This window comes from Haliotis cracherodii, unplaced genomic scaffold (genome assembly GCF_022045235.1).
Source record: "Haliotis cracherodii isolate W230 unplaced genomic scaffold, xgHalCrac1.p SCAF_12, whole genome shotgun sequence".
Taxonomy (NCBI): Eukaryota; Metazoa; Mollusca; class Gastropoda; order Lepetellida; family Haliotidae; genus Haliotis; species Haliotis cracherodii.
Window position 1 is genome coordinate 17,291,297 of NW_027266267.1, and position 14,398 is coordinate 17,305,694.

A 14,398-nucleotide genomic window follows, 5' to 3' on the forward strand; every position below is an offset into this window, starting at 1 on the left:
GATTCATTTTCTCTCAACTGTTCATAGTTAATACTATGCTCTTCAAAAAAAAAGAAACGCAAAACGGATATTTCTTGCCATAAAAGCAAAATTAACGGACCAAGAGGTGCAAAATGAAGAGGTTAAAAGTGTTATAGTGTCAGTGACAAATTTCCCGGAACAAAATGATCAAGGGGCATGCAAACCATTAGTCTTGAAACACGTACGATTCGGAAAAGACGCACACTGTGCATTAACTAAATGGTCATGAGCTGCACGTACTGCACGTGCAGCAGCACTATGAGCGGCATTAAAGTGAAGGATCTGCGTTAATCGAATAATGACAGTTCAACAACATGCCAATAATTAACAGCAGTGCAACGAAACAGCGTCATAGGCCGCTGCAGGCTTGGGGATCAGCTGTAGCCAGGATTTTTATTGTAGCACCCAGCCCCATCCCAAGGCTATGGGATTGGTTTCAATTGCATTGTCAACACGTGATCGGTCAAGGTCGGGTCGAGAAACCACCCCCGCCATACCCGACTGCGCCACTTTCGTGAAAGGACGACGACAGCCACCAGGCCGTACGAAACCGTTTAAGATCCGCACGTCTACGAGCAAGACGTCCTGTTCGACGTTTCATATTGAGTCAACAACAACGACTACAACAGGGTATGACTTCAACTGCGATGGAGAGATATCTAGTTCAGCGACGAATTAAGATTTTTCCTCCGTCCAAGGGATGGAAGAGCACGGGTCTACAGACGTCGGGGAGAACGTGACACAGGGCAGGTTTGGTCCATATCCAGGACAAAGCTCGCATACTGCATGGATCTCAAGAGCCTGTCTACACAACAACAACATTGATGTTCTCCCCCTGACCGGGCTTGATTTGAACCTCTGGGATGAATTGCATAGATGGCTACGCCGACGTCAGCCACAATCCACGTTGCAGCAGTTGCAGTGGGCTGAGTGTGCTACCATTCCCCAGGATGTGATTCGCATACTCGTCTCTTCCATGGGCAGGAGATGTCAGGCTGCCATCCAACAGGGGACATACGCGTTATTGATTAAAGCTGACCTTCACCTTGGACCTTTCCTATCTACCGATAGCTGAGATGACAACAATCACCAAGTGTTCTCATCACAACATTTTGGCTCAATACTTTGTACGGTCCCCCGTATAAATGTATTTTCCTACACCACACAAATCTGGCTTTGCGTTTCATTTTTTAAGAGTATATTTCCACAAAATGTGGAGTCAACGTGTCAAACTTTACCAACTAAAAAAACAATTACTACACAAATTGGCAGCCTTCATTTCCATCCAGTTCTGGTGAGATACTACTTTTTTGAAAACTAATTAGATTTCATATTATGTTCATGTCTGGCGATTAATGAAATTTCATTTGGTTGAACAGAGTGAATTAGACTGAAATTGATTTCTCTTGAAGGTAAAGCCAGATATAAAGGGAGGTTATTCCCGGTAGAGGGCGCAACCGTGAGGGGTATATATCGGAATTGTTAAGCCCGGGTAGTTCAATCTCACCTGTGGTGTCGCCATTACAGTGCGGTCTGTTTATATCGTTATTAACTTTGCCACGTGTTCTATCGCCATTTTGTTATGGAGTTATCTGAAGATATTAACAAGAAACTTGATAATATTCTACAGCAGTTATCTACATGTCGAGAAGAAGTTGACAGGTCTGTTGAAGACAAACTTGTTAATTTACAAGATAACGTGGCTCGAACAGCGGCTGATATTCAGAAACTCAAAACTGAAAAAGATTTCGTATGGAAACGGGAAGGGCACCGCATTCAGTATAATTTCCATTCAGAGACCCTTGAAAATCTGACTTACTCAAAATTGGACTATTTGCAAGATCTACTTTGCGCGGAGGTTTCGCGCATTGAGCGTAGGAATAAGCTGATTAAGCTTGCCGACTCATCAGATGGAGGTTGGGAGACTGTTCGCCAATATGACTGTAATGATCTTGCTGATGATTCTGGCGATGATCGGCGTATTTCCAGAGCGGAATCCAGAGCTATCAAGAAAATTGACAAAAAGAAATCAAAATCGTCAAGATATGCCCCATTTAAATTTTCTAGACCGACAGCGACTGTCACGCAGGCTACAGTTGGGGGCGGGGCTTATCCAGTGGGACCATCTCAAGGTCGTTCATTTCGCCCGAGACTTAGAAACGGCACGTGTTTTGCGTGCGGAGAACTCAGCCACTGGAGACGAGACAGTCCGTATGTCAACTCTAACACAGTCACGCCGAGTCGACCGGGAAGCAAGACCTCAGTCTCAGAGTAAACAAGGTAAAGTTTAACTTACAAACGATTATTATGAATATGAGCGTGGAAATGCTGAAATCTTAGTGAGGGGTCGTCTAAGACGCTGCATACAGTTTTGGCGTGACATTGGTTCTACTCAATTTGTGATTGATGTAATTGTAAGTGGATACAAGATACCATTTTATTCTACTCCGACACCTATGGAATTAAAAAACAACATGTCGGCGTTGCGGCATTCTGATTTTGTTTGTGAAGCTATTACAGATCTTGTGCGGAAAAATTTAGTGGAGGAATGTGAGGAGAGGCCTCGTGATTTTAATCCGTTGTCTGTGTCTATTGCTTCTTCTGGAAAGAAAAGATTAATTCTTGATTTATCTGTGGTGAACAAGCATGTGTTTAAACTTTCAGTCAAATATGAAGACTGGAAAACGGCTCTTATGTATATCAATGCTGGTGATTGGTTAAAATACGATATACATTCCGCATACCATCATATTGAAATGCATACTCCTCATACAACTTTTCTCGGCTTTTCATGGATTTGGCCATGGGGCAGGAGGTATTACAAGTTTGTGGTTTTACCATTTGGTTTGTCATCTGCGCCCTATGTCTGTACAAAGGTAACTCGACAATTGGTAAAATGGTGGCGTGATCTCGGTTACAAGAACGTTATGTTTCTTGATGATGGAATTATTGTTGAAAATTCTATGTCAACTTGTGCTGTTGTATCAGATAGGGTTAAGGATGACCTCATCAGTTCTGGATTTGTGCCTAAAGTTGAAAAGTCTTTATGGACGCCTTCACAAAGTTTGGAATGGCTAGGATTTCATGTGAACACTTTACATTTTACTTTAGCTATACCGGAAAGGAAGTTGGAGAAGCTTTTCATTTGCATCACATCTCTCTTAGTCCCTAACACTAGGTCTGTGTATGTTCGTGATGTATCTTCACTAGTTGGTCAAATTATTGCTATGTCACCAGTTGTTGGTTCACTTAGTCAACTTATGACGAGGTCACTCAGTATAGATTGTCTGACGGCTAACTCATGGAATGACTGGATTGTTTTATCAGGTCAAAGTAAGGATCAGTTAGTGTTCTGGCGGGACAATATTCAACATTTCAAGTCACGATCGTTGTGTTCAGACAGTTCCCCTACCATGGTTGTTTATAGCGATGCGAGTGGTGTAGGTTACGGTGGCTATTGTGTTCAGTTTGGTGGAAGGTTTGCACATGGTCAGTGGTCGGAAAGCGAAATGAATCAAAGTTCAACATGGCGGGAGTTGAAGGCTGTATCTATGGTACTGACAAGTTTTCTGTCTTTTCTTGGTTCTCACTCAGTCAAGTGGTTTACGGATAATACCAATGTATGTGCTATTATTAAAAAGGGTAGCATGAAGACACATTTACAAAATCTTGCATTGGTTATCTGGCAGTTGTGTTTGAGATCCTGTATACGTTTGGAAGTAGACTGGGTTCCCCGAGAACAAAATGATCAAGCCGATTTTCTGAGCAAGTTCACTGATAGAGATGACTGGGCAGTTGCAGACTATGTTTTTCATGTACTCGATGAAACATGGGGACCACATTCAATAGATCGTTTTGATTCTTACTACAACAAGAAGATAAACCGTTTCGATTCTAGGTACTGGAATCCTAATTCTGAGAATGTGGATACTTTTACTTCAGATTGGAGTAATGAGGTGAACTGGATAGTACCACCAGTGTATCTGGTCTCGCGTGTGTTGTGCCATATGCGCAAATACAGAGCAAAGGGTACGTTGGTTGTACCTCAGTGGTACTCGGCAAGTTTCTGGCCTTTGCTATGCAAACAAGGTACATTTTTCAAAGAAGTAAGAGACTTTGTTTATTTGCCGTTTTGCAAAGAAGCTTATGTTCCCAGTCGTATTGGGGGAGGTTTATTTGGTGAAACAGATTTAAACTTTTCAATGTTAGCGTTGAAAATCGATTTCGGTTATTGAAATGCTTTCTTCTGTTTCAGATGTGTTAGACAGTGTATATCATGATGTTATATCTACCCTCCCAGAAAGTTTAAAACCGAACGTACAAGGTTTGAGCATATTATTAAATGAGGCTAGATCTGCCTCTACAGTGAGATCATACAACTTGGGATTCAAGAGATTTTCTGATTGGGCAGATTCTCATGGTTTGCCGACTTTATTGCCAATTGCTCCTATGCACTGCGCACTTTATTTGTTATCTTTAATACAAAGTTGTGAAAGTATTTCCGCTGTCAATACAGCTTTTTACAGCATTCGATATGCTCATGTTCTTGTTGGGTTATGCAGTCCCACAGATAATACACTGGTACGAAATGTATTGGAGGCTGGTAAGCCGAGATTGGCTAAACCAGTACACAAAAAGGAACCGATAACAATATCGCAACTTAGTTGTATGGTATCGTCTCTCGAATGTGAGAAAGGTTTAAAAGACAGCAGAGTTGCTGCAATGATTTTAGTTGCTTTTGCAGGTTTTCTTCGATCAGTTGAATTATTGCACATTACACGTTCAGATATCATGTTTTTTTAACATTATATGTCTATATTTATTGAACAGTCCAAGACGGACGTGTACCGAGATGGTGCATGGGTAGTCATAGGTGTATCCGATATGTGCTGAGGAAAGATAACAAGCCACTGACTTATACAAGACTCCGTGAAATATTTCGTGTAACTTTGTCCCCTTTTGTCAGTGATGTGTCAAGATATGGCCTCCACATGTACAGTTTGAGGTCGGGTGGTGCTACAGCGGCAGCAAACAATGGTGTACCTGACCGTCTTTTTAAGAGACACGGGCGCTGGAAGAGCGAGAATGCCAAAGATGGGTATATCAAAGACAGTGTTAAAGCCAGATTAAGTGTGTCCAAATCATTGGGTTTGTAATATAAGATGTTTTCCTGTATTCCCTTTCTTTGTTTCTCATGCAGAGTAAATGCCTCGGCGTGTGCCACAGGGGAAGCTACGTTGTGTGTTTGTTGTTTATATCTGGCTTGACGAGGTTTTGGAAGAGAAATGAAATTTCATTCGGTTGAACAGAGTGAATTAGACTGAAATTGATTTCTCTTGAAGGTAAAGCCAGATATAAAGGGAGGTTATTCCCGGTAGAGGGCGCAACCGTGAGGGGTATATATAGGAATTGTAAAGCCCGGGTAGTTCAATCTCTCCTGTGGTGTCGCCGTTACAGTGCGGTCTGTTTATTTTATGTTTGTCCTGTGCGTTATGGTTATGAACATTTTCTGTTGTCAGGTGTTGGTGGTCTTGCTGCAAGACAAATGTCGTCACAGTGACGTGTATGGTTCTGAACCGCAAAGCATGGATGGTACCTGGTACATGCATGTATCTTACAGTAAGATGTTACAGTGTCGGTGACTGGCGTGGTTCTGAGATCATATGGATCAAGGCTAGTGACGCCACTGGTGTTTATAAAAGGAAATTTCATGCAGAGTAAATGCCTCGGCGTGTGCCACAGGGGGAGCCACATTGTGTGTTTGTTGTTTATATCTGGCTTGACGAGGTTTTGGAAGAGAATAAACATGCTATTAACCTATATAGTATTTGTTTCATTGCTGGTTACTTAATAATCTGTATTTGATTATTGATTTCATTTAGACATAAGGATGAGGTATGAACATTTTATATGAATTTTGAAAATTATATTTCGTATACCATTAATTTATTTATCAGTACATGTAGATATGTGTAATGAATTATATAGATATAATACATTAATTATTAATGTCATGTAAGTTTAATTCAATATAATTCATTAAATAAATGTCGAAATGTATTGATACATAATGAATGACATATTTATAACTTATTCAATATAACTAATTAAATATGTTTTACACAGAATGACAATCATTACTTACTCTTTTATTCAAAAGAGGAAATATATGTCCTTGCAATATAACTTACACAGCCAAAACGAATGTTGTGCAAAAGTGATCAATAGTGTATCACAGTATCACGTGTGCTTGGAAGAGTTGATTTAAACTTTTATTATGAGACGTGTTGTATCATGTGTGGCAAAACTATTGAACTATAGGCAGTTCAGAGACACCCAGACGTAGTAAGCCCAGACAAAAAAAGTTTATCTGTTCGAATATCTGCAATGGGCAGACTGATGAAGTTGCAACGAACGTTAGTTCCCGTATTTTATATGTAATTGATATCAGAGCTGTCGAAGCATGATACATAACCTGTACAAAGTGAACAATACGATTTTTGACAGTCCATGCACATGATTATCAGGAAATGGTGCAGTTCACTCTTCAGAGAACTGGGGCGGTCGGGTAGCCCAGTGGTTAAAGCGTTCGCTCGTCACGCAGAAGACCCGGGTTCGATTCCCGACATGGGTACAATGTGTAAAGCCCATTTCTGGTGTCCCCTGCCGTGATATTGCTGGAATATTGCTAAAAGTGGCGTAAAACCATACTCACTCACTCACTTCAGAGAACTTCTTACTTACCATCAGACCATTCTTTGCAACATCTCAAAAGACGCCAAATTGATACAAGCGTTTAAATTTGCAGAAATTTGCACGTTTCAATCAAAAGCATATACAATACTCAATGATTCCTATTGGCAACATGATAACGATGATGATAATGAGGAAATCAAACAAGTCAAGAAAGTTTGATCTCTTTTAAAAGATGCCACCAACAATTCCTACCAATGGCTATCCCTCGCCTAATGAAGTCAACACAGCTAAACGAGAAGAGCAAATACCACCTCTCCTATTCATCATGATATACAGAGTATTCTTGGCATGACCCAGAGTGAATAATCTCTTGCAAAACAGAGACTTCTGATTGTATCCCTGTAATCCTTCAAGCATCATTCTTATTCTTAGCATTGGTCTCTTCATTCCCCAGACACCTCGCTCACAGATCCCTCTGAATGTTCTTTCAGCATTTGGCCTCAGCATATATCGTTATCAAGTCTGAGATTTTGAAAAGGCTGGTGCTGTTAGTCAGACAGTCAATGATGTACCCTAGCCACAAAGTGATGGATTTTGACAATGGATTGTGGAAAACTTTGATCACAATGAAGATACAGTTTACTACGTTTTACAAACACGCCTTCAACAAACTATTTCATGGTCCTGTCCATTTACTGTATATATGCCTTACATATGGTTATAACATACTGGGGTTATAACGAATTATAATTAGTGGCCCTTTGAGTTCATTCACTATTCTCTCTGTGGTATGGGGATTATTGAATGCAAGACTCCTAAAGAAGAGCACAGTATATCCATTAGCAGAAGGAAAGTCTGAACAACCGAAATCCTTGAAGCGGGAATATTTTGGGACATCATCAAGCCTTACAAAAGAACTAGCTAGGAGTGTCTTCTGGGATGCCAAATATCTAGAGCTACAACCCATAGATCAGCACCATTCATAGTATGAAGGCATTGATATGCTTTGGCTTGTTTCTCGTCTATTCAACAACATCACTCCGAATTCGCAAGGTTTCAAGTCTGAAATAACAAAAGGAAGTATTGTGTGTTCCTCAGTGCTATACAACCCAATTATCCCACTCAGTCCACAGTCTAAAGAGCCTGATTACAACACTATGCTCTTTGTAGACAAACAGAGACAGAACATGGGGCAATGTTAATTGTGGTGTCCGATGCGACTATTGGTCTCTCAAGCATGCTCAATGCTTTCTTTGTTTGAAAAGAAAATAACGCTCACACAGTGTCTCATTTGTCATCACTCGGCCGTTCCATGGTGGAATTATCCTTCGTCATAATATACAATAATGCGCCACGACACTTCTGGTTAAATGCAAGGTATTTTCCCTAAGATAATTTCTGTGGGGCAGAAAAGTATTAACTGTCTATACGCATCATTAAACCAAATGTATGTATATACAAAATATATTTTTTTTATTGAGGTGATAAGAGGCATATAAAGTTCTGCCATATATGTGTTTCACAGGATGATGTGATGTTGGACAGGAAATGTTTACTACTTTGTTACTAAGGTAGCATGTGGCACCAGGCATTCTGTTCAAACATGGCTTGCATTAGACATGAGTTTTGCCAAACCGGAAGTGATTTTGGTAAAGTGGAAGTGCTTATAACTTTGTTATTGATGTTTTAAGTGACTAGGACCTTTGTTTGAAAGTTGTGCCGGATTTGAACTCATTTTCCCCATTTTTAAGTAATCTTTATTCTTTGAAGTGCTTATAACTTTTGTATTATTCTGAATAAAGGAACATTCATCATTAGGGATATAGGGATGCATCTGCGTTTGCCTGTAGTAGAAACATTGTTCAAGTTCCAAAGCGTTGTTGTGAAAATTAGACGTATAAATATTAATATCATAGTGCGTTTGATTCAACGAATATGTTTTAGTTAAAGATGACATCACCACTGATTTTAATGTCATCAACATTTCTCATTGATATTTTCTTATTTTCAATGTTTTAGGGTACAGCTGGAGTGTTTCTGTCCCACTCAACATCAGTGTATGCAGCAACAGCCTGAGTAACCCACTGACGCTGGACTGGACCTACACACTTGCAACTCCACCTCCACTCATTATAGAATGGTCAAAACAAGGAACAGGTTCAACTTTTACTACTATTGCAACATATGTTGCCGGCACATTCACACCAAATGTAAGAGTCAGTAGAACGGGAAGCACAGCAGAGATTGCAATACAAGGTCCACTGACAGCAGCTGATGGAGGGGTGTACCAAGTCGCTGTAACTGACAGTTGGGGAAACACTTTATCCGGTTTTGCAAATGTCATCTTTCCAGGTAAGTAATTGAAGAACACTGTTGTTATTGCTTTGGTCATTAGCTGATTTGAATAAAAGTGAATTGAGCCTCTGTCATTCCACAATGTCTGTCGTCCAACCGTCAGTTTTGAACGTTTATGTACAACTGACATGAACATGAACTCCAGCGAGTGATACATTGTCCATCATTCGGTTGTCCGTCCGTCGTTAACTTTTACAAGTTCAACATTTCTTATCTAACTGAGGCTATAATGATTCCAGTAGTTGTGGCTCCATAGACCAGTCGAAATTTACATGAAACATAATAAACCTGAACAGTAAAACAACAAAGTTTCTTTAACAAAAGATTAGCTAGGTGCAATGAAGCCAGGGAAAACAAACAACCAAAATCAACCTTGGGGAAATGTGTTTTGGGGGGCATTGAGAATTTTGTCAAATGCTGCATTCAGCATAAGATCATGTGATTAATTTGTCCAAATAGTTGTATATCTTGTCTTAGGAACATCCGAGTTGTAGGATGTTGTGTCAACAACAGAAGTTTTGCTGGAGGTAGTTATGAAGTACATGGTCAGTTCCTATTTACGCTTAATTTCTTATGAAACACGTAGGACTATAGTTAATAAAAAATGTTACCAACTTCGAGAAAAAATCAAAGCACTTTCGGTCAATCATCAGTCACTTTTTTAAGGGCTAACAAGCAGTGTGATCTGGCGTATATAGTGCCTGAACTGATTCATTTTCTCTCAACTGTTCATAGTTAATACTATGCTTTTAAAAAAGAAAGAAACGCAAAACGGATATTTCTTGCCATAAAATCAAAGTTAGCGGACCAAGAGGTGCAAAATGAAGAGGTTTAAAGTGTTAAAGAGTCAGTGACAAATTTCCCGGAACAAAATGATCAAGGGGCATGCAAACCATTAGTCTTGAAACACGTACGATTCGGAAAAGACGCACCCTGTGTATTAACTAAATGGTCATGAGCTGCACGCACTGCACGTGCAGCAGCACTATGAGCGGTATTAAAGTGAAGGATACGTTAATCGAATAATGACAGTTCAACAACATGCCAATAATTAACAACAGTGCAACGAAATAACGTCATAGGCCGCTGCAGGCTTGGGGATCAGCTGTAGCCAGGATTTTTATTGTAGCGGCCAGCCCCATCCCAAGGCTATGGGATTGGTTTCAATTGCATGGCCAACACGTGATCCGTCAAGGTCGGGTCGAGAAACCACCCCCGCCATACACGACTGCGCCACCTTCGTGAGATGACGACGACAGCCACCAGGCCGTACGAAACCGTTTAAGATCCGCAGGTCTACGAGCAAGACGTCCTGTTCGACGTTTCATATTGAGTCAACAACAACGACTACAACAGGGTATGACTTCAACTGCGATGGAGAGATATCTAGTTCAGCGACGAATTAAGATTTCTCCTCCGTCCAAGGGATGGAAGAGCACGGGTCTACAGTCGTCGGGGAGAACGTGACACAGGGCAGGTTTGGTCCATATCCAGGACAAAGCTCAGATACTGCACTGATCTCAAGAGCCTGTCTACACAACAACAACATTGATGTTCTCCCCTGACCGGGTTTGATTTGAACCTCTGGGATGAATTGGATAGATGGCTACACCGACGTCAACCACAACCCACATTGCAGCAGTTGCAGTGGGCTGAGTGTGCTACCATTCCCCAGGATGTGATTCTCATACTCGTCTCTACCATAGTTAATAATTTGCTCTTAAAAAAAGAAACGCAAAACGGATATTTCTTGCCATAAAAGCAAAATTAACGAACCAAGAGGTGCAAAATGAAGAGGTTAAAAGTGTTAAAGAGTCAGTGACTAATTTCCCGGAACAAAATGATCAAGGGGCATGCAAACCATTAGTCTTGAAACACGTACGATTTGGAAAAAACGCACCCTGTGCATTAACTAAAGGGTCATGAGCTGCACGCACTGCACGTGCAGCAGCACTATGAGCGGTATTAAAGTGAAGGATCTGCGTTAATCGAATAATGACAGTTCAACAACATGCCAATAATTAACAGCAGTGCAACGAAACAACGTCATAGGCCGTTGCAGGCTTGGGGATCAGCAGTAGCCAGGATTTTTATTGTAGCGCCCAGCCCCATCCCAAGGCTATGGGATTGGTTTCAACTGCATGGTCAACACATGATCGGCCAAGGTCGGGTCGAGAAACCATCCCCGTGAAAGGACGACGACAGCCACCAGGCCGTACGAAACCGTTTAAGAGCCGCAGGTCTACGTCATTTTGAGTCAACAACAACGACTACAACAGGGCATGACTTCAACTGCGATGGAGAGATATCAGGTTCAGCGACGAATTAAGATTTCTCCCCCGTCCAAGGGATGGAAGAGCTCGGGTCTACAGACGTCGGGGAGAACGTGACACAGGACAGGTTTGGTCCATATCCAGGACAAAGCTCACATACTGCACGGATCTCAAGAGCCTGTCTACACAACAACAACATTGATGTTCTCCCCTGACCAGGTTTGATTTGAACCTCTGGGATGAATTGGATAGATGGCTACGCCGACGTCAACGACAATCCATGTTGCAGCAGTTGCAGTGGGCCGAGTGGGCTACCATTCCCCAGGATGAGATTCGCATACTCGTCTCTTCCTAGGCAGGAGATGTCAGGCTGCCATCTAACAGGGGACATACGCGTTACTGATTATAGCTAACCTTCACCTTTGACTTTTCCTATCTACCGATAACTGAGATGACCAGTCACCAAGTGTTCTCTCCACAACATTTTGGCTCAATACTTGGTACTGTCCCCCGTATAAATGTATTTTCCTACCTCACACAAATCGGGCTTTGCGTTTCTTTTTTTGAAGAGTATATTTCCACAAAATGTGGACGCAACCTGTCAAACTTTACCAACTAAAAATGAATTACCACACAAATTGGCACCCTTCATTTCCATCCAATTCTGGTGAGATACTACTTTTGTGAAAACTAATTAGATTTCATATTATGTTCATGGCCGTCTAGTGATTATAAACATGCTATTAACGTATATAGTATTTGTTTCATTGCTGGTTACTTACTAATCTGTATTTGATATACAGGATGTGGTATGAAAATTTAATATGAATTTTGAAAATTATATTACATATGCCATTAATTTATTTATCAGTACATGTAGATATGTGTATTGAATTATATAGATATAATACATTAATTATTAATGTGTGTTTAATTCAATATAATTCATTAAATAAATCTCTAAATGTATTGATACATAATGAATGACATATGTATACCTTATTCAATATAACTAATTAAATGTGTTTTTCACAGAATGACAATCTTCACTTACTCTTCAATTCAAAAGAGAAAATATATGTCCTTGCAATGTAAATTAAACAGCCAAAACAAATGTTGTGCAAAAGTGTTGACTAGTGAATCACAGTATCACGTGTGCTTGGACGAATTGATTTAAACTTTTATTATGAGACGTGTTGTATCATGTGTGGCAAAACTATTGAACTATAGGCAGTTCAGAGACACCCAGACATAATGGCCCAGACAAGAAAAGTTTACCTGTTCAAATATCTGCAATGGGCAGACTGATGAAGTTGCAACGAACGTTAGTTCCCGTATTTTATATGTAATTGATATCAGAGCTGTCGAAGCATGATACCATCGACTCACACATCGAATACACATTACTTGGACGAAGAGAACAATAAGATTTTTGACACCTATTGACAAAGGTTAAAATTTGCAGAAATTTGCACGTTTCAATCAAAAGCATATACAACACTCAATGATTCCTATTGGCAACATGATAACGATGATGATAATGAGGAAATCAAACCAGACAAGTTTTGAAAGATGCCACCAACAATTTGTTACCGATGACAATACCTCGCCTAATGAAGTCAACACAGCTAAACGAGAAGAGCAAATACCACCTTTCCTCTTCCTCATGATACAGAGTATTCTTGGGATGCCCCAGAGTGAATAATCTCTTGCAAAACAGAGACTTCTGATTGTATCCCTGTAATCCTTCAAGCATCATTCTTATTCTTAGCATTGGTCTCTTCATTCCCCAGACAACTCGCTCACAGATCCCTCTGAATGTTCTTCCAGCATTTGGCCTCAACATATATTGTGATCAAGTCTGAGACTTTGAAAAGGCTGCTCCTGTTAGTCAGACAGTCAGTGATGCACCCTAGACACAAAGTGATGGATTTGGTCAATGGATTGCGGAAAACTTTGATAACAATGAAGATACAGTTTACTACGCTTTACAAACATTCCTTTAACAAACTATTTCTTGGTCCTGTCCATTTGCTGCATATATGCCTTACATATGGTTAAAACATACTGTGGTTATAACGAATTAAAATTAGTGGCCCTTCGAGTTTATTTACTATACTCTCTGTGGTCATGAAACAACACATGGTATGGGGATGATTAAAGAAGAGCACAGTATATCCATCAGCAGAAGGAAAGTCTGAACAACCGAAATCCTTGAAGCAGGAATATTTGGGGACATCATCAAGCCTTACAAACAACTAGCTACGAGTGTCTTCTGGGATGTCAAATGTCTAGAGCTACAACCCATAGATCGGCACCATTCATAGTATGAATGCCTTGATATGCTTTGGCTTGTGTCTCGTCTATTCAAGAAAATCACTCCGAATTCGCAAGGTTTCAAGTCTGAAATAACAGAAGGAAGTATTGTGTGTTCCTCAGTGCTATACAACCCAATTATCCCACTCAGTCCACAGTCGACTGAGACTGTATATAGCAATATGCTCTTTGTAGACAAACATACATGGGACAATGTTGTGGACACTTGAGGTTTGATCAACCTTTGTATGCCAAGGCTTATAACATCAAGGTTGACAATGGACATGTGTTTCGCCATTTGTTTGGGGGACTTGCATCAGCTTTCATCAGCTAATATCATTTCTTGCAGCTGTATGCAAATGCATGCAAGAAAGTGGACTTGAAGATGCATGGGGAACTGTGTATGCACGCAAATCTATTCCAACGATGAAAGGAAGCGCTACACAAAGACTTTGCGTGCCTGTCTCCTGACAGATACTGCTTTGTGTGTGATCTTGTTAAGGCCATGTGAGGAGTCATCAGTTGATACAGAAGTGGCCAGAATGCAAGGTCAACAGACACAAATGCTGCGGAAGATTGAAGACCTTCATCTGAGTTTGTTGAGCCATGACAAATCACCTTTCGAAGCTTGCAGTAACAGTACCCTTCAACATAATTGAAGAGAAGAAGGATGAAAAACTAGCAAACTGTGGACACAGTTCATAATTGTCCGTAACTATATTAGAGCAGAGAGAACA

The 14,398-nt window shown here is 40.5% G+C and overlaps 1 pseudogene; it reads left to right on the forward strand.

Annotated features, from left to right (window-relative positions):
* The first annotated feature begins 3,547 nt into the window (after positions 1 to 3,547).
* LOC139457112 (integrase/recombinase xerD homolog) lies at positions 3,548 to 5,177 on the forward strand (annotated as a pseudogene).
* The last annotated feature ends 9,221 nt before the right edge of the window (positions 5,178 to 14,398 follow it).